This window comes from Pinus tabuliformis, chromosome 1_2 (assembly GCF_031772625.1).
Source record: "Pinus tabuliformis cultivar Carrire ecotype Pingquan chromosome 1_2, CPIR1, whole genome shotgun sequence".
Taxonomy (NCBI): domain Eukaryota; kingdom Viridiplantae; phylum Streptophyta; class Pinopsida; order Pinales; family Pinaceae; genus Pinus; species Pinus tabuliformis.
Genome location: NC_142298.1, coordinates 424,856,487 through 424,879,920, shown reverse-complemented (window position 1 = coordinate 424,879,920; position 23,434 = coordinate 424,856,487). Strand labels below are relative to the sequence as shown.

General features: G+C 39.7%; 1 pseudogene; it reads right to left on the bottom strand.

Annotated features, from left to right (window-relative positions):
• Positions 1-548: 548 nt before the first annotated feature.
• On the bottom strand, positions 549-9,516 carry LOC149206160 (disease resistance protein Roq1-like; annotated as a pseudogene).
• Positions 9,517-23,434: the final 13,918 nt, after the last annotated feature.

The window sequence follows — 23,434 nt, the reverse complement described above, 5'->3', positions numbered from 1 at the left end:
ACCATCAACTTAATAATAATTATTAAATTAAAATTTTGAAAAATCAATCTTAAAATAATATACCATGGTGCATACCAAATTTATCAATATGACATTTTTTAATTAATATATTTAAGATAAATTGATTAAAATAACATAATAATTATTAAAAATTCAATCTTAAAATAAACATGCTTATAAACATAATTAACAAACTTATGAGTGAAATTAATGTATAAAAAAAAAAAATATCGAATAAAAAAAAGGCACTGAATTAAGTAGTGGCATCCATCAATTCAATTGGGTCAGCTCATCATCAATTTGAATCGGAAAAAGACTGAATTGCAAAGAGCAAAAAATAGGGAACTAATGGTCTCATAGACTATTTTTAGTCTTGTGGACTTTAAAATATCATTTCATTTCATTTCAGTGATTGATGCACATGCACCCTACCGAGCAGAGATTTATAAATATTCATAAAACCTTAGAAAATAGACATAATTAACTAACTTATAAGTGAAATAAAATGTTGAATAATAAAAAAAGAAACGTACTAAATGAGCATATATTTATAAATATTCATATAACCTTGGAAAATAGAAAGAAGGCGGCAACGCTTCTAAGAAAGGCGCTTTTAATACCAATTTTTCCAAATGGCCTGCCTCTCCAATGGCGCTTGGCCATTCTGTTAAGTTTATAAGCCACAACAGTAATTTTCCCGGCGACCACTGATGAGCAACTTGCGGGGGAAAAACTTCGATACCCCATTCAGGGAGACACATGCGTTCAAGGGTAATCTTTCGAAAAGTTCCACCAGGGATGGTTAACTTATCGCTACCCCTTAAGTCAAGATATTCAAGCTTGATTAAATTCCGAAAGGAGTGGGGAAGTCTCCCCATTTCCCGGCATTCAATGAGGTATATGAGTTCCAGCCTCGATAAATTCCCGGAGGAGTCGGGAAGCCTCTTCAAGCGACGGCAGTCAGACAGGTTGATATATTCTAGCGTCGATAAATTCCCGAACGAGTCGGGAAGCCTCTTCAAGCGACGGCAGCCAGACAGGTCGATATATTCTAGCGTCGATAAATTCCCGAATGAGTCGGGTAGCCTCCCGAAGGTATGGCATTCAGACAGGTCGATGTTTTGTAGACTCGATAAATTCCCTAAGAAGTCGGGAAGGCTCTTCAAGCGACGGCAGCCAGACAGGTTGATATATTCTAGCGTCGATAAATTTCCAAAGGAGTCGGGAAGCCTCTCTAAGCCTCGATAAATTACCAAAGGAGTCGCGAAGCGTCTCGAGAAAGACCTATAAGACTTATAGCAGTAAGACAAGTTGATGTGTTTTAGCCTGGATAAATTCACGAAGGAGTCCGGAAGCCTCTCCAAGTCAGTGCAGCGAGACAGATTGATGTCTTCTAGCCTGGATAAATTCCCGAAGGAGTCGGGAAGGCTCTTCAACCTACGGCAACAAGACAGGTCGATGTGTTCCAGCCTGGATAAATTCCCGAAGGAGTCTGGAAGCCTCTCCAAGCCAGTGCAAACAGACATTTTGATGCCTTCTAACCTCGATAAATTCCCAAATGAGTCGGGAAGCCTCTTAAAGCGACAGCCAGACAGGTCTAGCACTTTTTAACATCAAAGACGAAGTAAGAAACTGTACCCAGATTTTTATTGAATGGTCTATAGTATTAAGAGCACAAAGCAGCCTCACCAACACCAGAAAACAGAACTCTGTCGCCCACGCTCACGGCTCACCAACACTTAACACACTGTCTCCTCCAAATGGCAACAGTCTTCAGCAGCTTCACTTTCGACTGGAAATTCTTTACAATCTTTAGCTCAACACGTCTCCCACGCTTCCAGGGAGCTCATACATACAATATCACAGCGCTACAAGTTCACTCAACAGCGAATGCTCTCTTCCACGAGAAAAGATTCGGCCTTCTCCAATGGCCCATACAAATACTAGGCTAGACGGCTAGACTCAACAGTCTCACGACAGCACTCAACTTCAACGCACATGCTTCACAACGCTTCTGTAATATTAACTCCACTACTATCTTTGCGCACAACCGTGCCTTCAAACTCACTTCCTTCTTCACCACCGAGCCCACTTGCTCTGAGTTCGCAGTTCACCTGAGCTCCTATACCAACTTAGAAACACTACAGCACACAGTTAAACACAGAACACACTGAAGACTCATGAAAATGAGCTTGATCATTGTATTAACAAACACACAAATTTATACACACGGATAGCCGTAAATTCTACAGTGATTTGCCGACTACCGCCGCTTGCTGCCGACTTCTCCAGAACCTGCACTTTGACTATCTGCTGTATTCTAGATTAATCTAGCTACTGCATTAACAGTGGTAGTTGGAATTAATATCTTCCAACATATAGAAGATTGAAAGATTTGACTAAATTTTTATTGAATGGTATATAGAAGATTGAAAGATTGACTACATGCAGAAGATTGTTGCAACAAATCCTCCATGTGCTTTGTGCCACACCAAAGACGACACGGGAATCCTGAACTATTAGCAAGATCTCTCCCCATATCTATGAGGTGATCATGCATTCTTATACCATGTTGCATTCTTCCACTAGTTCATAATTGTACTCCATGTACACTTCGACTTCGATTATTCAGTAAACTTTGAAACCCGCGCTTGCCATTCCAACCTGAGGTGTCCCATACACTTATGGCAGTATCCCTGTCTATACCTATGAAAAAGTAGGCAATGTCCAGGAAAATTTGTTGTTCTTCTCTTTTAAGTTCATCGTAACTAATCTGGAGGATGTTTTGTATCTCATCCGGCATTGTTTTTCTAAGTATTCCTCCAATTCAATTTCCCAGTAAGATTTATCGGTGTTTCCATAAAGAAGCCCGCCAAAGACTTTTAAGGATAAAGGCAATCCATTGCAAGCCTTCAAAAACTTATCAACCAGATATTCAAATCCCGGTAATGGATGGGGATTGCAGAAAGCATGAGAGCAGAAGAGCTCTCTGGAGCGTTCTGTGTTAAGGCCACTCAACTGATAAATTGATGACTCTTGTACTCCTGACCTTGCAAGGACATCCTTGTCACAGGATGTGATCAAAATTAAGCTATCGTGGTGTAGGACATCCAGATGGGCCAAAAGTGCAAATACTTGATCCTGGTGATCTACATCATCTAACACTAGTAAAACTGTACAAGACGATAGATGCTTCTTGAGTTTTTCAATACCGTCCTTCCAGTTGTCTATATGCAATTCCAATTGAAGCAAGCCCTTGAGAAGTTGGCTCTGCAAGGAATGCAATGATTTTTTAGCATTTTCTCTTACATCAAATAAAAAGTAAGATTTACTGTACTCTGAGCTCTTCCTGTTGAACAGTTCAATAGCTAGGGTTGTCTTCCCCACTCCACCTAAGCCGGTGATGCCGACGGCCTAAACTATTCCGCTCCACTGCTGAAACAATACTTCCGTTTCAAAATCTTGTACTTTCTCCTCCAAACCAGTGGGATATCTAGCCACATTCAACGGTGTTCTAACACCTTTTCTGAAGACAACTTCAACGATCTTATCCACGAGCTCACCCTCATCGCTAGTTATTCACCCACCCACACATACATATTAGTTAAATTATAAAATTAATAAAACCTTTGTTGGAATATTAATTCCAACTCCAGCAGAAATCAGTGTGGACGCAGACGTGGACAGCGACGACTCAGCCAGCACGCAGCAACAAAACCGCTTCAATAAACCACCTGACAGATTTCGGACCGCCTTTTGGTGTGAAGTGGTTTCCGGACAATCGACTCCGATGCAATTGTTTTCAGCCACGCGTCCTCAGCATTTTTCCTTCCGTACAGGTTTATCGGAGCCTAACGTTCGACATGAAGTGGGCTCTCGAAATCTTTGTCAGCCGTCCGAAGGGGTTCAAAGATCTCCGCCGTCCATCGTTTCAACATGCATTCGAGCCAACATTAATTACCTTGCGTGGAGTAAACTCAAACGTTTGACCGCCGGTTCCGTCTGCAAAAGAATTAAATCGAATTTAAACATGGTCGTAGAAAGTTGGTAAAGCATTTAAGTTTTCTTATACGGCATATATTTTTTAACATAGATCAAACGTGTTATTATTTTTGTATTGCACATACATTATACATGTTATGCTTTTGGTTGAATGGTTGACCATTTTGTAAAACGAAGCTGCTGAACTCACGCGCCTGTGAATAAAAAGAATGAATGCACAGCAGTGCGAATAGAGAACAGGGGGATGCAATATGTTTTTTGTTAATTGTTGTTTGAGTTGAGGAGCATGTGAACAAAGGTGAGATACCGCAGTGCGAAACAAAAACCCAGGTTGAAATGTAATTCTTGTTGATTGCCCAAACGAAGGGAAGAATGAAGATTCGTATAGTGTGAGTAAAGATTTTTTTTGTGAATGTAATGTAAAATTTACTGCACATGTAAAAATTTATTTTTACACCAGTAAATGTAAAAGGGTTTTATAGCAGTAAATGAAAAAGGATTTTTACACACCAGCAGTGTAAAATCTCAGGAGGAGACAGAGTTTCTTTTGTTGGTTGAAATGTATTTTTTTTGGTGAATCCCTCTGAGTGAAAGAGGATGAATATGTATAAGGCATTATATTTTAATGAATACAAATCTTTTTCTGGGTGTGTAATACTCTGTTCTCAGAATTTTATTTTTTAAGCTTCCCTGTGCAAAAGATCCCGTGGAGAGAAAAACAGAGCATTGCCTCTGTGTGTGTTCAGTTTATTTGTTTTTGGGATTTTAATAGAAAAATGCCCAACAGTGGTATCAGAGCATTGTTCTGCTCTGTTCAGTATTTTGTTTGAAATCAGCAAAAATTTCCAACATGGTATCAGAGCTAGTCCAGGCTCTTTGAAGACGTCAAAGAAGCTGAAGGAAGGTTCCTTTTGCTGCAGCAACTTCTCCAGCAGAGTGAAGTCTTAGGCAAAAGAATCCCAGGTATTTCTCAGATCAGTTTTTGTGTTATTGCTGAAGAAACAGTCAGTTGTTTTAAAAACACAGTCAGGTATTTTAAACATAGTTAAGAATGGCAAGGTCAAAGAAAAAAGTCTCCAAACCTTCTAAGGTTGTGTCTCCCTCTTCTACTAAAATAGAAAACAATCTATTTGAAAGCATTCTATTTGAGGCTCCAAGGTTCAATGGGAACTTTGATATATGGGAAATAAAAATGAGGACTTTCTTAAAGTCTGAAGGGATTGAAATTTGGGAATCAGTGATGGATGATAGCAAGATGGATAGAGAATCCAAGGAGTACAATGCAAAAGCAGCAAAGATAATCTTGGATGGACTGCCTGATTCTATAAAGAAGAATCTAGGAAAATATACATCAGCAAAGGATATATGGGACAGACTTCATGACCTTCATGCAAAGGGAGCACTGACCATGACCATCAGTCAAGAAGGAAATTATGAACCCATTATAGAAGCTGAAAATGAGAAGGTTGACCTCATCAAGCTTCAAGTAAAAGAAAATGATGAAGAGCTCGCCAAGCTTAAGAAGGAACTTGATCAAAGCAAAAGGAAGCATCATGAAGAAGTCATATCCATGACAAATCAGTTGAATAGAGCAAAGAAGCAGGAAGACGCCTTGTCAAGTCAACTTGAACAAAGGCACAAGAGAGTGAACAAACTTGTAGAAGAGATTGGACAGTACAAGGTAGAGGTCTCCTCCCTTAAGTCTGAACTACAAGAAGCCAGGAAGCAGGCACAAGAAGTTGAAAAGAGAATGGAGAGCAGTCAAGCAGAAATCTCCAAAATGAAGTCAGATATTATCTCCCTTAAAATAGTAGCAGCTGAAGCTACTCGTAGCAAGGAAGAAACTGAGGAACAACTTACAAAGAGAAATAATGAATGTGAAAGATTGGAAGAAGAGATTGTTCTCCTCAGGAAAAAGGTTGAAGGGATGAACAAAATCATGAAGAGCTCTCAAGCCTTGGATGACATGCTCAGCTACCACAGATCTCCATCTGATAAATCAGGACTCGGGTATGTAGGTGAACCTTCAAACAAGAATGAAAATGCTTTAAGCAAAGGAAATGTGAAGAAGCCAGAAAGAAATTGTGATGCTCCTAGTTCCAGCAAAGACAAGGAGAAAGATCAAGGCTACAATAGAAGAAATCCTACTCCAAGCAGAAAACCAGCTCCAAGAAGAAATGTAGCTGATGTCAAAGAGGTAAGAGGCAATGGTTATCATCAAAAGATCTCAAGGCAACAAGGCTTCAGAAGTACATCAAGGAAACCTCCATCTCCCAGGTACCAAAGTTCATTTTTTAGTTATTGTTATTCTTGTTCAAACTTTGGTCATATGGCAAAAGACTGTAGAGCATTTCATAGAGATAGATGTTATAGTCTCCAACAACCTCCAAGAAACAATTTTATAGGAAGAAATCATGAAATCTTATTCATGAACAATGTAGAATGTTTCAAGTGTCATAACATTGGGCATATGGCACGTGATTGTAACTTAACATGGGCTCCTACGCAAGCTAGACCCATGCAAAAGAAGAAAGTTACACAAGTATGGAGAAGGAAGGAAATACAGTGCGAAAGTCCCTTGAGCTCTCCAGCTGATCTAAGTTTCTTTTGAGAAAACTTTGCTGAAAGAAGATGATGCATACAGTTAAGGGGAGCCTGTAATTTTTGTAACTTTGCGAAGTTATCTTCTTATAGGGGAGAGATATGGAATTAAATCTGCCATAAAAGCAAAAAAAAAAAAAAAAAAAGTCTGCAGGGCATGGAGATTGCGTGGAGGATTTATTGCAGCGCAGCAGAGCGCAAATGAAATCTTTTTGTTAATCCCTCTGAAATGTAATACGCAGCGGTGTTGAAAAATGTAATGTTTTTGCTTTGTTTTTTATCACATATGCAATGCAATATGCACAGAAGTGCGGAGAAGAAAAAGGGGCAGCGTTGAAATGTGAAGTGCAACAGCGCGGTGAAAAGAAAATGTTTTTACGCACAGCAGTGCGAATGTAAGTGCAGTGAAGTTTTTTTGGTTATTGTCCATTTTGAAAACAAAAGGAAGAAAAACATGCAGCAGTGTGCAGAAGTGAAAAGGGTAATGTAAGTCTTGTTTTTGTTGTTGGAGAATATGTAGTAAAAACACACAACAATGTGAATATGAAAAATGCAGCAGCATGAAATTTTTTTGTTTTTTGCATCTGAAATGCAAGTGAGACACAGCAGCAGTGCGATTGTAATCAATGAAGGGGAGCAGGCAGCAGCGTGAAGTTTTGGTTGTTGTTCATTGTGAAAACAACAGGAAGGGAATGCGCAGTAGCGCAAGTGAAATGTAATGCAAAGAAAACACAACAGCGTGAAATCTTTGCAGTTGTTCTGTTGAGAAAACAAAAGGCAATACGCTGCAGCGCGTATGTGCTAAATGAATGTAAGAGACAGATTGAAGTGCCTCTGAAGAAGGCATGTTGGAGAATCCCTCTATCAAGAGGAAGGTGCTTTTCAGCACAGTGTCATGGTGAATCCCTCTGTCAAGAGGAAGATGCTTGTTAGCATAAACTGGTGAATCCCTCTGTCAAGAGGAAGGTGCTCTTCAGCACAGTCTCAGGTGAATCCCTCTGTTAAGAGGAAGACTCTTTTGATTGGTTGTGGAACTGCATCTGAAGCAGTTGGTGAATCCCTCTATGTGAGGAAGATGTTATTTTACAGCAGTTGAAATTAAGGGGGAGTGTTGGAATATTAATTCCAACTGCAGCAGAAATCAGCATGGACGCGGACGTGGACAGCGACGACTCAGCCAGCACGCAGCAACAAAACCGCTTTAACAAACCACCTGACAGATTTCGGACCGCCTTTTGGTGTGAAGTGGTTTCCAGACAATCGACTCCGATGCAATTGTTTTCAGCCACGCGTCCTCAGCATTTTTCCTTCCGTACAGGTTTATCGGAGCCTAACGTTCGGCATGAAGTGGGCTCCCGAAATCTTTGTCAGCTGTCCGAAGGGGTTCAAAGATCTCCGTCGTCCATCGTTTCAACATGCATTCGAGCCAACATTAATTACCTTGCGTGGAGTAAACTCAAACGTTTGACCGCCGGTTCCGTCTGCAAAAGAATTAAATCGAATTTAAACATGGTCGTAGAAAGTTGGTAAAGCATTTAAGTTTTCTTATACGGCATATATTTTTTAACATAGATCAAACGTGTTATTATTTTTGTATTGCACATACATTATACATGTTATGCTTTTGGTTGAATGGTTGACCATTTTGTAAAACGAAGCTGCTGAACTCACGCGCCTGTGAATAAAAAGAATGAATGCACAGCAGTGCGAATAGAGAACAGGGGGATGCAATATGTTTTTTGTTAATTGTTGTTTGAGTTGAGGAGCGTGTGAACAAAGGTGAGATACCGCACAGCAGTGCGAAACAAAAACCCAGGTTGAAATGTAATTCTTGTTGATTGCCCAAACGAAGGGAAGAATGAAGATTCGTATAGTGTGAGTAAAGATTTTTTTTTGTGAATGTAATGTAAAATTTACTGCACATGTAAAAATTTATTTTTACACCAGTAAATGTAAAAGGGTTTTATAGCAGTAAATGAAAAAGGATTTTTACACACCAGCAGTGTAAAATCTCAGGAGGAGACAGAGTTTCTTTTGGTGGTTGAAATGTATTTTTTTTGGTGAATCCCTCTGAGTGAAAGAGGATGAATATGTATAAGGCATTATATTTTAATGAATACAAATCTTTTTCTGGGTGTGTAATACTCTATTCTCCGAATTTTATTTTTTAAGCTTCCCTGTGCAAAAGATCCCATGGAGAGAAAAACAGAGCATTGCCTCTGTGTGTGTTCAGTTTATTTGTTTTTGGGATTTTAACAGAAAAATCCCCAACAGTGGTATCAGAGCATTGTTCTGCTCTGTTCAGTATTTTGTTTGAAATCAGCAGAAATTTCCAACAACCTTAAGTATCATTTTTGCATAGTGCATTTTGTATGCAAAATAAAATGGGAAGGGGGAGAAGAGTCAAATTCCTCACCCGTTAAATGCCTCGAGATCCAACCCACTTATGTCTGCAACCCGTGAAAGAGCATTTCTCCAGTTCTCAATAGTTTCAGAGTCGTAATGGGGTTGAGAATTGGACTTTGTCTTCTTTTCGAGGTTCCGTAGAGATGTAGCATAGACTCCTTCGCCGTGTGTCCTCCGAAGTTCAGTGGGCTTTACATGGTGAAACACTGGAATAATAGGAGCCCTCGACTCCAACATGAGCACCAGCTCGTCCAGACACCATTGTGAATCGGCATATGTGGGAGAAAAAATTGCAATGTGGAGGGAGGCGGTGCTAATAGCACTTTTAATTTGAGAAGGAAAGTCTTCTCCCTCTTGCAGGTCCTTGTAGTCCAGAAAAACTCGCAGTCCATAGGAAATGAGGCGGCGATACAGATGAGTGGCGAATGTCTTCTTCACGTCTGGCCCTCTATGGCTGATGAAGACGTCGTAGCAGGTATTGTTGTTGGAATCAGCAGCGATTGTCATATGAAAAATAGAAACAGAGATGGGAAGCCCTCGGATGATATCGATACAAATTGCCAAGGAGGGCCTGAGTTCAAGAGTTTCCACCAGAGGGCGGATGAGATCGATACAAAGCGCTAAGTAAGACCTTAGTTAAGAGTGTTTCAAAATAGGGTATAGATTCGAGGGAGGATTGCAATGTAGAGCCTCTCTCTAGAACTATACCCGGGTGATTAAAAAAAAAATGCTACCGTTACCAATCCGTGTGTTTCCACGCGTTTTTACTTAAATAAGTGCGTGGAGTTAGAATCCCGTGTGTTTCCACGCGGTTTTACTTAAATAAGTGCGTAGAGTTAGAATCCTTATTGATATTTAATCCTAGTTTTAATATCAAACTATTTTCATTATCATAAATTTAGGGAAGTTTTGGAAATTGAAAAGTAAATAAGTGAGTAGGGTTAGAATTTTTATTAAACATATTTCTTCACCTCAATTGATATTTAATTTTCATTTTAATATCAAAATTTTTTATTATCATAAATTTAGGGAAGCCTTAAAAATTGAAAGGTAAATAAGTGCGTAGAGTTAGAATCTTTATCAAACATGTCTCTTCACCTCAATTGATATTTAATATCAAAACATTTTCGTCACCATAAGTTTATAGAGGATTTGGAAATTGAAAGATAAATAAGTGCATAGACTTAGAATCCTTATTAAACATGTCTCTTCACCTTAATTGATATTTGATCTTCATTTTAATATCAAGACATTTTCATCACCATAAGTTTAGAGAAGACTTGGAAATCGAAAGGTGAATAAGTAGAGTTAGAATCCTTATCAAAGATGTCTCTTCACCTCAATTGATATTTAACCCTCATTTTAATATTAAAACATTTTCATCACCATAAGTTTAGGGAGGCCTAATTGAAAGGTTAAAAAGTGCGTAGAGTTAGAATCCTAATTAAACATGTCTCTTCACCTCAATTGATATTTAATCCTCATTTTAAAATCAAAACATTTTCATCACCATAATTTCAGGGAGGCCTTGGAAATTGAAAGATAAATAAGTAGAGTTAGAATCCTTATTAAACATGTCTCTTCACCTGAGTTGATATTTAATCCTTGAGTTGTCTTTAGTGCGATATTTTGAAAGCTTTTCCGGTGAGTTTTTCCGGTCAAATTTCTGTAAAATCCTGCAGGAATTTATTGAAATCACAATCGAAGTGCCCCAAAGGTTTTTCAGGGTGCTGAATCCATATATAGAGTCAAAAAACTAGTTTAATTCTGGACCTTTTGATGTTAATGTAAACTTCCCTATCCTCCAAATCTTCATGAAATTGCTTTTGCATGAAAGTATCCTTAATTTTCTTCCATGAGACTTTGATGGATTTGTTTATAAATCATTTTGTATATGAAAGAATAGGAACTTTTGGCTTAACAATCTACATTGCCTCCTTAATACTTGCTTTTGAGGTTTCTTTTGAGACAACTCAATGGGTAGTAGGAGGCATTATTTTACCAAATGATAACAGAGAAATTTAACTTGTATTTGGAATACCTGCAAGTGGAAATGCACACATGAAAAACATGAATTAGTTTCAAGAAATTCCATATCTAACACGAGCAAACTATTCAAAATACAGTGGCAAGGGAAGATCCGGTCTAGATGAGAGCACAAACCTATCACAAGTTAGACAAGGTGACTTGATCAGTGACTGAAGGTGAGCACTGTGCTAGGACAAAGGATAGGGTGCAGGTCACAACAATAGTGGGCAGAGAAGGTCTGGTTTAGTCTTAAGGGTGTGCCATATGCTCAACAAGAAAGAGATAAAGACTTGGAAGGGCACAAGGCGCAGCCACAAGGAACAAGACAGGCACATTGAGACTTGACAGTGCATTGTGCACTCAAGAGGAGATAGTGAGGGCACAGGGCACACAAAAAATGGACAAGATGGTTGGGATTGATACTTCTTGGTGCATTGTGCGCTCAAGAGAGAGAGTGCTCCTTACTAGGTGCAACTTTCAAGTGGACGGGACCCTTGTTACTCTGAAGTGCACTCTAAAGGAACTTGTTTTGTTATGCGCAATCTTGATGGAAAATGGGACCTTGACTTCCAGAAGTGCGTTCTCACTCAAAGATGGGCTCAAATCTACTAAGTAAAGATCAGCAGCAAGTGTGGATCATAATAACAATGAGAGGAAGGGTCTACAAGTGTTTATTGTTGATTTTGGGTAGCATCAAATGTGCTCCAACCTTGAAAATTGGTGGAGGGGCTAAGGCACATGGGATCTCCAAGACCCAGAAATTGTTTCGAGAAATTCCACCCGGATGAGGAGTTATTAAAATAATTAATATTTTTAATGGGTTCCTAAGTCTAAACTTAGGAAAATAAAAATATTAATGTGTACTAATAAAATATGGGTGAGAAAGTTCTAAGTGACAAGGATCAAGTCTGTTCTAATCTTAGCCTTTGATTAGGGACTTAATCTCAGTTGTTGATTCATCAACAGGAAAAGTATAAGAGGAGACTTGAGGGTTAGTTAGAGATACACCACGTGATCAAATAATTCGATTTTCTAGGGCGAGGTTTGCTGAGGAAGTCGAGTTAGTGATCAGAGTTGCAGTGAGGGGCAGTTCAGTAAGGTATTTTCATCTGAGGCTAAAGAATACATAGCAGAGATGCAGTGAAGTGCTGGGAGATACAACGCAAGCCCTAGAAGAGCTGACACAAAGGCCATAGGAGCTGACACAGAGGACGCAGAGGGTCGTAGAGGCTGACGTAGAAGTCATAGAGGCTAACGCAGAATTCGTAGACGGCTTCAGAGGCAACGCTGTGGAGATTATGTGGGGCAGACTGGGAGCAGATCAGTATATTTTGAGCCGGAATAGGGTGATGCAGCTCCTAGAGGAGTGATGCAATTCTTGGAGTAGATTTCGCTATCCAACATAGGGAACAGCTGGAGTCGTTGTGGGGTTTGATCATCTGGTTGCTGATTTTCTAGAATATCTGTCTCTAGATAGAGGTACTATTATCGAGGAAATTCTCTATTGGGTGAGCCATTTCTTGCACCCTAGTTGTATTCACAAAATCTACTTAATAATACAAACCCTCTATATGTTGCACCGGTTTTCCAAAATTGGGTTTTTCCGGGGATGATTTTCCAATGTTAGGATATTCCGACACATAGGAAATAGTTAAGTATAACTTGGTCTAGTGTAGAGTTAGGTAAAGTGTGTTTCTTTACTATGTACTTTTGTAACTTACAATCCGACGGTCATGATATGCTCTAGACATGAAGTGATCCGATGGTTCATTCTCTCCTCGGTATTACCGACACTTGATCCGTGGCTTAACACCCGATTGGTCCATGATCTCTATTTAAAGAGCATGGAGGGTCATTTGTAGGGTAACCGTTCATGAGAGAAGCTTATGTAAATTTTCATTCTTTTATTAATAAATTGCCTGAAGTGGCCGCGTTGGCTCAGGCCATGGACGGTTTCCCTCTTTGAGGGTTTTAACCACGTCAACAATACTGGTATATTGATCTATGATCTGTTTGTAAGTGGTGTCCTTTGGTGTTCTATCTGAGGAACTTACCCTATAAATTCCTACATGGTATCAGAGCTATTTGAGGGTTGCATCCATTGGTGATCCAAATCTGAAGCTGGTAGAACTACATCCGATTGTCGTTTCCTAGATCTACTGTTACTGACTACTTTCAGGCCGAGAGGACTGCTCTATTGTGTTAGGAGCATCTATTCCAGTGAGGAACCCCTTTCGTTTGACACGAAAAGGTTTCTGATAGCCCTAGCTACATCATTTTTATTTTGGTTTATTTAGCTCTTTGTTTTTTTTATTACTGGATCTATACCTCTCATTTCTGCGTATGCTCTTTTCCCTATGACTCTTGAGCAAATCAAAAACAGAAAGGAAGGATTTTTCTCATGTGTATGCCCTTTTCCGCCGCGGCTTATTGTGATCTCGGAAAATCAAAAACATTGAGGAAAATATTTAGTTTCCGGCTAAAGCTAACTTCAAGCTGAAAGTTTTGTTTTTTTTGTATGTCCGTGAAAACCCCCCTTCCTATTTTCCAAAAATTACTAACCTTTTAATCTAGCTCACTTGGTCCAAAGCTACTTTATGAGAGTATAGGTCTTGATTTCAAGTCTTTCTTTTTGTTGAGCTAATTAGATTAAGTTTGGAAAGGGGGCGGATTTTTTTTAAATATAACATTATCATTCATTTCCGCACATTCCCGCACTTCGTCGACATCTTCAACAACTTTTCTTCAAAAAGCCATAACTTCTTCATCCGGAAGTTGTTTTCAGAGCCGTATTTTTTTAATCAGCCTAATTTTTCGAGATCTTTCCATTGGAACACTTAGTTTCAGCATCTATAGCTTTAGTTTTTGTTAAAATGGAAAGTCCATGCCAATTTATTCTTGACAGCACCAACTACTTCCAATGGTGGTCCTACATTGTGGATTTACTTAGAAGTAAAGGTCTTTACAGAATAGCCTCAGGCCAAGAAACCAAACCGAAAGATGAAGATAAGGCAACCAAATGGGAAAATAGGCAAGATCAAGCATGTGGGTTGATAGGGATGTCTATTTCTCCAGAACTTAGATTCCATATTAGAACTTGATACTCCTAATGAAGCAATGAAACAGATCACTAAAGTTTTTGGAATTAAAAATGAACTTAGAGCCCATCAACTTGAAAATGAGTTGCTTACATTGGACCCCAATCATTTTTCTTCCATTGAAGATTTTTTGTCCAAGTTCAAGACCCTTAGACTTCTCTTGGAAGGTGTTAAGGTTAAGAAAGAAGATGGTAACCTTATCTATTCCATTCTTCTAAGTTGGGACCAACCTACTCTATGTTTGTTTCCACCTTCCATTCTACAAGAGAAGCCTTCATTTCTCAAGGACAAGACTACAAGTCCCCTTCCTTTGATGCCTTTCGTGATTCTTTAATAAGAGAACAAGAAAAACTCTTACATCTTGGTCTTCTTAATCTTGGAAGCTCTTCTAAGAAAGCCTTAGCCGCTCATCAGCAACCAAATTAAAAGAATCCTAAGAAGTTGTATCCTAAAAAGAATGGTCCTAAACCAAACAAGGGTCCTAAGCAATTTCAATCTCAAAATGAAAAATCATTTCAAGAAAATGATAAGGCAAATAAAAACAAAGGGAAGAAGACTGATAGACATTGCCACTTTTGTAATCGAGATGGCCACTTAGTATCCAAATGCTTTAAGAAGATGGAAGCCTTGGAAGCAAAAATGAAGAAGCATAACATCCATTTGGAGCACTCTTCAACTTCAACTTCATCTTCAGGAATATCACTTTCTGCATGTGGTTGTCAAACATCTCGGTCTGGATATGCACTAAATGTATCTTCTTCTTCTAATTCTCATGAGTGGCTCATTGATTCTGGAGCTTCTTATCACATGGCCAAAAACAAAGCCATGTTTTCTTCTTTAAATGATTGTAACACCAAAAATATATATGTTGGTCATGATAGATCTCTTAGTGTTGTAGGGACTAGAACTGTTCATATAGACAATGGTCAATTTAATGATGTATTATGTGTTCCAACCTTATCCTGTAACCTTCTATCTGTATATCAGATAACTCATTCAGGTGAAGGTAAAATCGTTGAATTTTCACCTCACGATGTTGTAATTAAGGACCTAAGAGATCCTAGACAGATTTTAGCTACTGGCATTACTGATGATTCTACAAGGTTGTATAAGTTTAACAAATTTTGGTCATCAAATCTTCCCTCAGTATTTGTTGCTCATAATGATGAAGTGAGCAAACTTTGGCATGAGCGATTTGGTCACTTAAACTATCGCTCCCTTCAGAATCTATGTAAAGAAAATATGGTGACAACTCTACCAATGGTATCCTGCAGAGATGGTGTTTGTTTCAGATGTGTCCTCGGAAAACATCATTTGGATAGTTTTGAAAAACGTGCCTCTTGGCATGCCTCAACCCCTTTACAACTTGTGCATAGTGATTTATGTGGTCCACTTCCAGTTGTTTCATTCTCTAGCTACAAGTATTTCTTAAATTTCATTGATGATTTCTCCAGACACACTTGGGTATACTTCTTAAAACTCAAGAGTGAAGTATTTAACATGTTCTTGGCCTTTAAGGCCTTTGTTGAAAAACAATCTAGACATCAAATTCTTAAGCTAAGATCTAATAATGGCGGAGAATATGTTAACAACAAATTCATCAACTTTTGCACTGAGAATGGAATTCAAATGCAACATATTGTTCCATATACTCCATAACGGAATGGTGTAGCTGAAAGGAAGAATTGCACCTTAAAGGAAATGACTAATTGTATGCTTCAATCTAAAGGACTTAGTCTTAATTTTTGGGCAGAAGCAATTAACTGTGTAAATTACATAATGAATCACACTCCTACTAAGGTTTTAAAGAATATCACTCCAGAAGAAGCATGGAGCTCAATTAAACCAGATGTAAGTCACTTTCGTGTTTTTGGAAGTGAAGCATGGGCCCATATTCCAGATGAGAAACATAAAACTTTAGAACCTAAGAGTGAAAAATGTATTTTTGTTGGACATTCTGAAGATATCAAAGGATACAAACTTATTCCACTTAAGTCCAAAAATGTTATCATTAGAAGAGATGTAAAGTTTGCTAAAAATATATCGGCTTGCGAGCCTAGTTTGGCGGATGTGCCACCTCTCTCTATCCCTTCTACTTCTGAAAATATTTCTTCTTCAGATGATGACAGCAAGGATGACAATGCTCCCCCACCTTCTTAGGATCCTCCTTTAGCTCCTCAGCTTCCAAAATGGGTCCGTGCTACTCGAGATGTAGCAGGTGCTCTTGCCGGTGATCCTACAGATCAGCGACGTACACGTTCGATAGAGCCTCTTCTTTACTCGCTCAAGCTTCAGCGAATTATGATCCTGACACCTTTGCAGAAGCTTCAGACCATCCAGATTGGGACGCATCTATGAATGAAGAATATCGTTCATTATTGGCAAATGATACATGGGATCTTGTTCCTCTTCCAAAGGGATGAAAACTTGTTAGATGCAAATGGGTTTACAGAACCAAGTATGGCCCAAATGGAAAAGTTGATAAACATAAAGTTCGTCTTGTTGCTAAGGGTTTTTCACAAGTTGAAGGCATTGACTATACTGAAACCTTCTCCCCTATTGCCAAAATGAACTCTATCCACCTTGTTCTTTCCCTTGCTGCCTCTTTCAAATGGGAATTCCATCAGATGGATGTTAAATCTGCCTTCTTGCATGGAGACTTGCATGAAAAAATCTATATGGAACAACCTACTGGCTTTATACAAACAGACTCCAGCCTTGTATGTCGGCTTAAGAAATCCCTTTATGGTCTCAAGCAAGCCCCTCAAGCTTGGTATGCCAAAATGGATAGCTTTCTTTTAGAAACTGGATTTTCTAGGTGTTATTCTGACAATACTATCTACACCAAGAAAGTGGGCAAGTCCCTTATCATTCTTGTTATTTATGTTGATGATCTTATCCTTACTGGTAGCGATCCTAGCCTTATAAACCATGTGAAGTCCAGCCTTAAAAAGAAGTTTGAAATGATAGACTTAGGACACTTGCATTATTTTCTTGGTCTTCAAGTCTTGCAATCCAAGGAAGGTATTTCCCTTTCCCAGTCCAAGTATGCCTGTGATCTTCTATGCCATTTTCACATGGAAGATTGTAAGCCATCCCTTCTCCCTTTTAGTCTAGAGCCAAACTTTCAGTCACTTGTACTTCCCCTGAAGTTGATGCTACCTTATACCGTCAACTTTTAGGAAAACTTTTGTATATGACCCATACTCGTCCTGACCTTTCTTTTGTTGTTGGCCTTATTTCTCGGTTTATGCAAAAACCACATGAAAGTCATTGGAAAGCAGCTAAAAGAATACTTCATCATGTTCGAGGTACAGTTTAGTTTGGGATTCATTACAGTGCAGAAGCATCTCCTCTATTGGTTGGTTTCACTGATTCCGATTGGGCTGGTGACTTTGATGATCAGAAGTCTACTGCAGGTTATGTGTTCACTCTTGGTTTAGGACCTATTACATGGGCTTGCAAGAAACAAAGTGCCATTTCTCTTTCTTCAGCAGAAGTAGAATATTGTGGTGCCGTAGAAGCTAGTAAGGAGGCCCTGTGGCTTCATCAGATCCTGCCAGAGTTTGGCTTTCAGCAATAGCATCCGACTACACTTCGGTGTGATAATCAAAGTGGCATTCAACTATGCAAAGATCCAGTCCAACATCAGCGCAACAAACACATTGAACTGCACATGCACTTCATCAGAAAGCTCATTCATGACCATGTTCTTGAAGTGCAATATTGTTCAACAGATGATCAAGTTGCAGATATCTTTACAAAGGCTCTCACAGAGGCGAAGTTTACTAAACTTCGATTTATGGTTGGAGTTCAATAAGTTGTCACTAAGGGGGGATAGGCTCTAGTGCCTCCTTCCTTCTCCTATTGTGTCATATTTATACATCCTTCAATCCTATCCCAAGTTGTTCTTAAGGGGGGATGTTAGGATATTCTGACACATAGGAAATAGTTAAGTATAATTCGATCTAGTGTAGAGTTAGGTAAAGTGTGTTTCTTTACTATGTACTCTTGTAACTTACAATCCGACGGTCATGATATGTTCTAGACATGAAGTGATCCAACGGTTCATTCTCTCCTCAGTATTACCGACACTTGATCCATGGCTTAACACCTGATTGGTCCATGATCTCTATTTAAAGAGCATGGAGGGTCATTTGTAGGGTAACCGTTCATGAGAGAAGCTTATGTAAATTTTCATTCTTTTATTAATAAATTGCCTAAAGTGGCTGCGTTGGCTCAGGCCGTGGATTGTTTCCCTCTTTGAGGGTTTTAACCACGTCAACAATATTGGTGTATTGATCTATGATCTGTTTGTGAGCGGTGTCCTTTTGTGTTCTGTCTGAGGAACTTACCTTGTAAATTCTTACATCCAAAAATAACAGTGTCCCTTATGTTATTGTTTTTGTTTATTTTAGTGCATGATCTGTATATCTGTGAAGGCTGCAATAGTGTTTACTTTGTTGTTTATGCAATTAAATAACTTGTTAATGTAAAGAACAAGTAGGAGATTGTAAACCAATAACTGTAGTAGGAGTTTTTGATGTGTTAGATTTAGGAATTTTCATAGGGTATCGAAGCAATTGCAGATCATAGGCGACTGAAGACACCAGCCGAGAAATCTAAGAATTTGCAGCAGACAAGCAGTTGTCCCAAGAGACAGCATTGTTCCAGAGCTGAAGAGGAAAGAGGAGGAGTAACACAGTGTAGAGAGTGTGACGTAGAGGCTCACACAGCGCCTGCGTCAGCATTCTTAGTCAGGAGAGGAAGATGCAATAGCTGCGTCAACCATCGAAGCCAGCACAGAGGTAGAGGAGGGCAGATCAGGCTCACATAGAGCCACGTCATCTTTCTAAGCCAGGAAGGATTGATGCAGTTGGCTTGGAGGAGAAGATTTAGCCCACGTAGAGATTGCATAGAGCCTGAAGGGCTCATATTCTTCGAGTTTCTGGGGCTAAGGGAGTTGTAGAGATTTTGATTTGTGGAGCTGGTGGGACATTGTTTCTATCGGTGCAGAACAGTGTCTAAGGAGACTGAACCAAGGTAGAGGGAAGCACTACATTGACAGGTTTCTTGCCAAGAAATCTAGATCCTGGTTGTAGCGGCAAAGGAGGATTGGAGAGGAGTGATTCGACAGTTGGTCGGAAGATTTTCGAGAGGGAAATCATGACACAAAGGGAGTCTAGAGAAGAGAAGCAGAGATGGCAGTGAATGGATTGAGGGATTGGGATAGATTGGATGGGGCTTCCAATTTTCTCATCTGGAAGGCCATGATCCTAGCAATCCTAGATAAACATCACATAAAGGACTATGCCTTGAAAACTGTAGTTGTCCCAGTTGACCCTAATGCAAATGAGAAGTATGAGGAGGCCCAGTCGAAGGTGAAATGCATGATCCTAGACGGGGTCAAGGATCATGTAATACCACATATTGATGAGATTTCAACAACAAGGGAGATATGGGAGACCCTGACCACCTTATACCAGGGCTCTTCCGTGCAATGGAAGATGTTATTGGAGAATCAATTGAGGTCATACTAGATGCGGAAAGGGGAGGAGATAGATCCCTTCCTTTTGAGGTTGCAAGGGATTCGCAACCATCTTACTTTCATGGGGTCTACACCGGATCCAGAGTTCATGGTCAGGACTGCCCTAAATGTAGTCTCCAAGGAGTGGGAGACATTTTTCCAAAGCATTTTTGCCAGAGCGACTCTCCCTAGTTGGGAGGAGATGTGGGCAGCTCTTCGACAGGAAGAGCTCAAGAGATTGACCAAGGCAGATAGTAGTGGTAAGGGAGTTTGATAAAGAAGGAGGAGGAGGAGGATGCAGCTCTCGCATCAGCAGAACAATAGGGGGTACAGAAGAGGAAGAAGAAAGACATCTCCAAGGCCAAGTGCTTCAACTGTGGGGAGATGGGACATTATGCCTCTCAGTGCCCCAAGAAGAAAGGAAAGGGAAAAGCTTCTGACTCAAAGGTTGCTACAACAAAGGTAGAGAAGGATGTCAAGACTGATGATGATTGTGCCATGAGTGCTCATGTGCCTCTAGAGAAGAGGTGGGGAGACTTGGAGCTATAGTCGAGAGGACTATAAAATAGGGCCAAGATCCTTGAGGTGCCCAAATTATTGGATCACATCCAGCTATGGGAGCCCTTAAAGACATTAGCATGATGACAGGCGTCGGGTGGAGCAAGGTGTGATAGAGCGGCAAGGCAGTGCTAGAGTGCAGAAGTCTATAGCAACGCAGTGGAGGTTACAGCAGTGCGAGAGGCACAGAAGAGGTTGCAGCAGCGCAGTGGCAGCAGAGGGAGCACATGATAGCTGCGTAGGTAGCTTTAGCATCGTGAGGCTTCCAGACTGACCAGGATGTTAGTGTTTGGGTGAAGTCAGTTACTTACTTCTCGGTAACTGAGTTGCAGTGCAACAGTTAACAATGGCAGTGTTATGGGTAGCATGATGCGGCGTGTTGAGAGGGAGCTACAGTACAGATGTAGCATTGGCAATGATAGTGTCATGGGCAGTAGTGCAATGGATGTGGGGAAGCAGGCCAAGCATCAGCATAGAGGACCGATGTGGAGGATCAATGTGATGTTTCTATGGTGAAGCATTGCTAGAGCACATTCCTCGCTAAGAGGGAGTGTTGATTTTGGGTGGCATCGTATGTGCTCTAGCCTTGAAAATTGGTGGAGAGGCTAAGGCACATGAGATCTCTAAGACCTAGAAATCCTTTGGAGAAATTCCACCAGGATGAGGAGTTATTAAAATAATTAATATTTTTAATGGGTTCCTAAGTCTAAACTTAGGAAAATACAAATATTAATGTGTATTAATAAAATATGGGTGAGAAGGTTCTAAGTGACGAGGATCAAACCAATTCTAATCTTAGCCGTTTATTAGGGACTTAATCTCGGCCATTGATTCATCAACAGGAAAAGTATAAGAGGAGGCTTGAGGTTCAATGGGAGATATACCAAGTGATCAAAGAATTCGATTTTTTGGGGAGAGGTTTGCTGAGGAAATCAAGTTAGTGCTCAGAGTTCCAGTGAGAGGCAATTCAGCAAGGGATTTTCATCCGAGGTTGAAGAATACATAGCAGAGAGGAAGTGAAGTGTCGAGAAAGACAACGCAGGCCATAGAAGGGCTGACGCAGAGGCCGTAGCAGCTGATGCAGAGGATGCAGAGGGTCGTAGAGGCTGATGCAGAAGCTGTAGAGGCTGATACAGAAGTCTTAGAGGCTGATGCAAAAGTCGTAGAGGGATTCAGAGGCAGCACTGGGGAGATTATGTGGGGTAGACTAGGAGCAGATCAGCAAATTTTGAGCCAGGATAGGGTGTCGTAGCTCCTGGAGGAGTGACACAGTTCTTGAGAAGTGCTTGGAGCATCTTTCACTGTCCAACATAGGGAACAACTAGAGTCGTTGTGGGGTTTGATCATCCACTTGTGGATTTTAACGAATATCTGTCTCCAGATAGAGGTACTACTCCCAAGGATATTCTCTATTGGGTGAGACATTTCTAGCACCCTAGTTGTATTCACAAAATCTGCCTAATAATACAAACCTCTATATGTTGCACCAATTTTTCCGAATTGGGTTTTCCTAGGGACGATTGTCCAAAAATAACAGTGTCCCTTGTGTTATTGTTTCAGATTATTTTAGTGCATGATATGTATCTCTGTGAAGGCTGCAATAGTGTTTACTTTGATGTTTTTGCAATTAAATAACTTGTTAATGTAAATAATAAGTAGGATATTGTAAACCAGTAATTGCAGTAGGGGTTTCTGATGTGTTAGATTCAAGAATTTTCACATTTATAGGCTTTGTCGCAATCATGAATGAAAGATGAAAGGTCATGGAATGTGAAGAGTCACAAGAAACACCACTTGCGGCAATAAAATGACACTTGTAACTAGAATAATTGATGGAAATGCCACTAAAGTAACTGAAACGGACTAAAACACCAACATGGAAAACAAAAGCGATAACAAAAATAACAAAGGAAATCAAGAAAGATAACATGGAAAACTTACATGTGATCAAGATTGAAGAGAAAGCTTCTTGATGTGAAGAAGTGCGCTCAACCCAGAGTTAAGAAAGATCATGCAAATGAATGATGGTTGGGATGGTTATAAAGGGATTTTACATACAATGCAAGTTCACGCATGCTCGCCACTTGTCAACTAATGAGTGAGGTAGTTGCATGAAGTGAAGTGGGTTCCTATTTTCTAGGAGTGCGCCTAACAAAGCAAAGGAAGGGTAGATGCATGAAGCACAAGAGGGCACAATTACTAATGACAATGAATTTTCTCTAACTAAGAATGAAGAGGGCGCAATCACTTAGAACAAGGAGTGTGCTTCTCCTTGTTGAATGAGAGTGCACTCAACTGAGTGGAAGAAGTGCACCCAATTGAGAGTTAAAGGTGCACTTTTGCATGGGAGGGCGCAGTTTCCATAAGCAATTTCTTTTCATGAACCCTAAGTATAGAATGTGCACTTTCATCTAGGAGAAAGTTGTGCTTTACTTACTTTTGTTTGTCATGTATGTCAAGTGAATAAAGCTAGTCACTAAGTCAAAGAAAGTTATTGTTTTTTCTATCTTAGAAATATATCATAAGTGTTTCCACATATAGAACAATTATACCTAGGAAACTTTGACTTAGGAGGAAAAATGACACTCAAGATCATTGCAAGGATAGTTGACGCTTAGAAGAACATGAACAAATAATAGTGCAATGCAAGAGGGATTGTAACGACAGTTCATGTAGGCTCCAAAATTGAATTAGGCAAAAATTTGGAGGGTCGTTGTCTCAATGACAACACCACCAACAATGGAGATCGATTCCCTTTCTAGAAGAATGCTTGAAGATGGAATTGTTGGCCTTTGGGATGAATTACAAACTATGTACCAAGTTTAAACAATTTATCCCTCCATATGCATCATAAATTTGACCTTGTTTCATTGAATGGCTTCCTTCAATCATGGACACAAATTTTTTTACTTATGTTGATAATAAGTCTTGGGAACTCTAATTATAAATGGATCAGAGATGATCTCCTTGGAAGTTCGAACTCTATTTTCTAAACAAGGTAATCTGAACTTAAGGAATTAACTCGACCCTCTAAGTATTCAATCTAAATTAGCAGAGGATTCATCCTTTCATTCGGTGCATTCGTCCCTGACACAATTCCTTCTGAATTTGACTCGCTAGATCTTGGTACTCAGCCTCCCTAGAAAGGAGATGCACTCAGCCCCTGGGAGACTTTGTAGATCTGCAACCATATTAAATCAACATGTTGGATCTT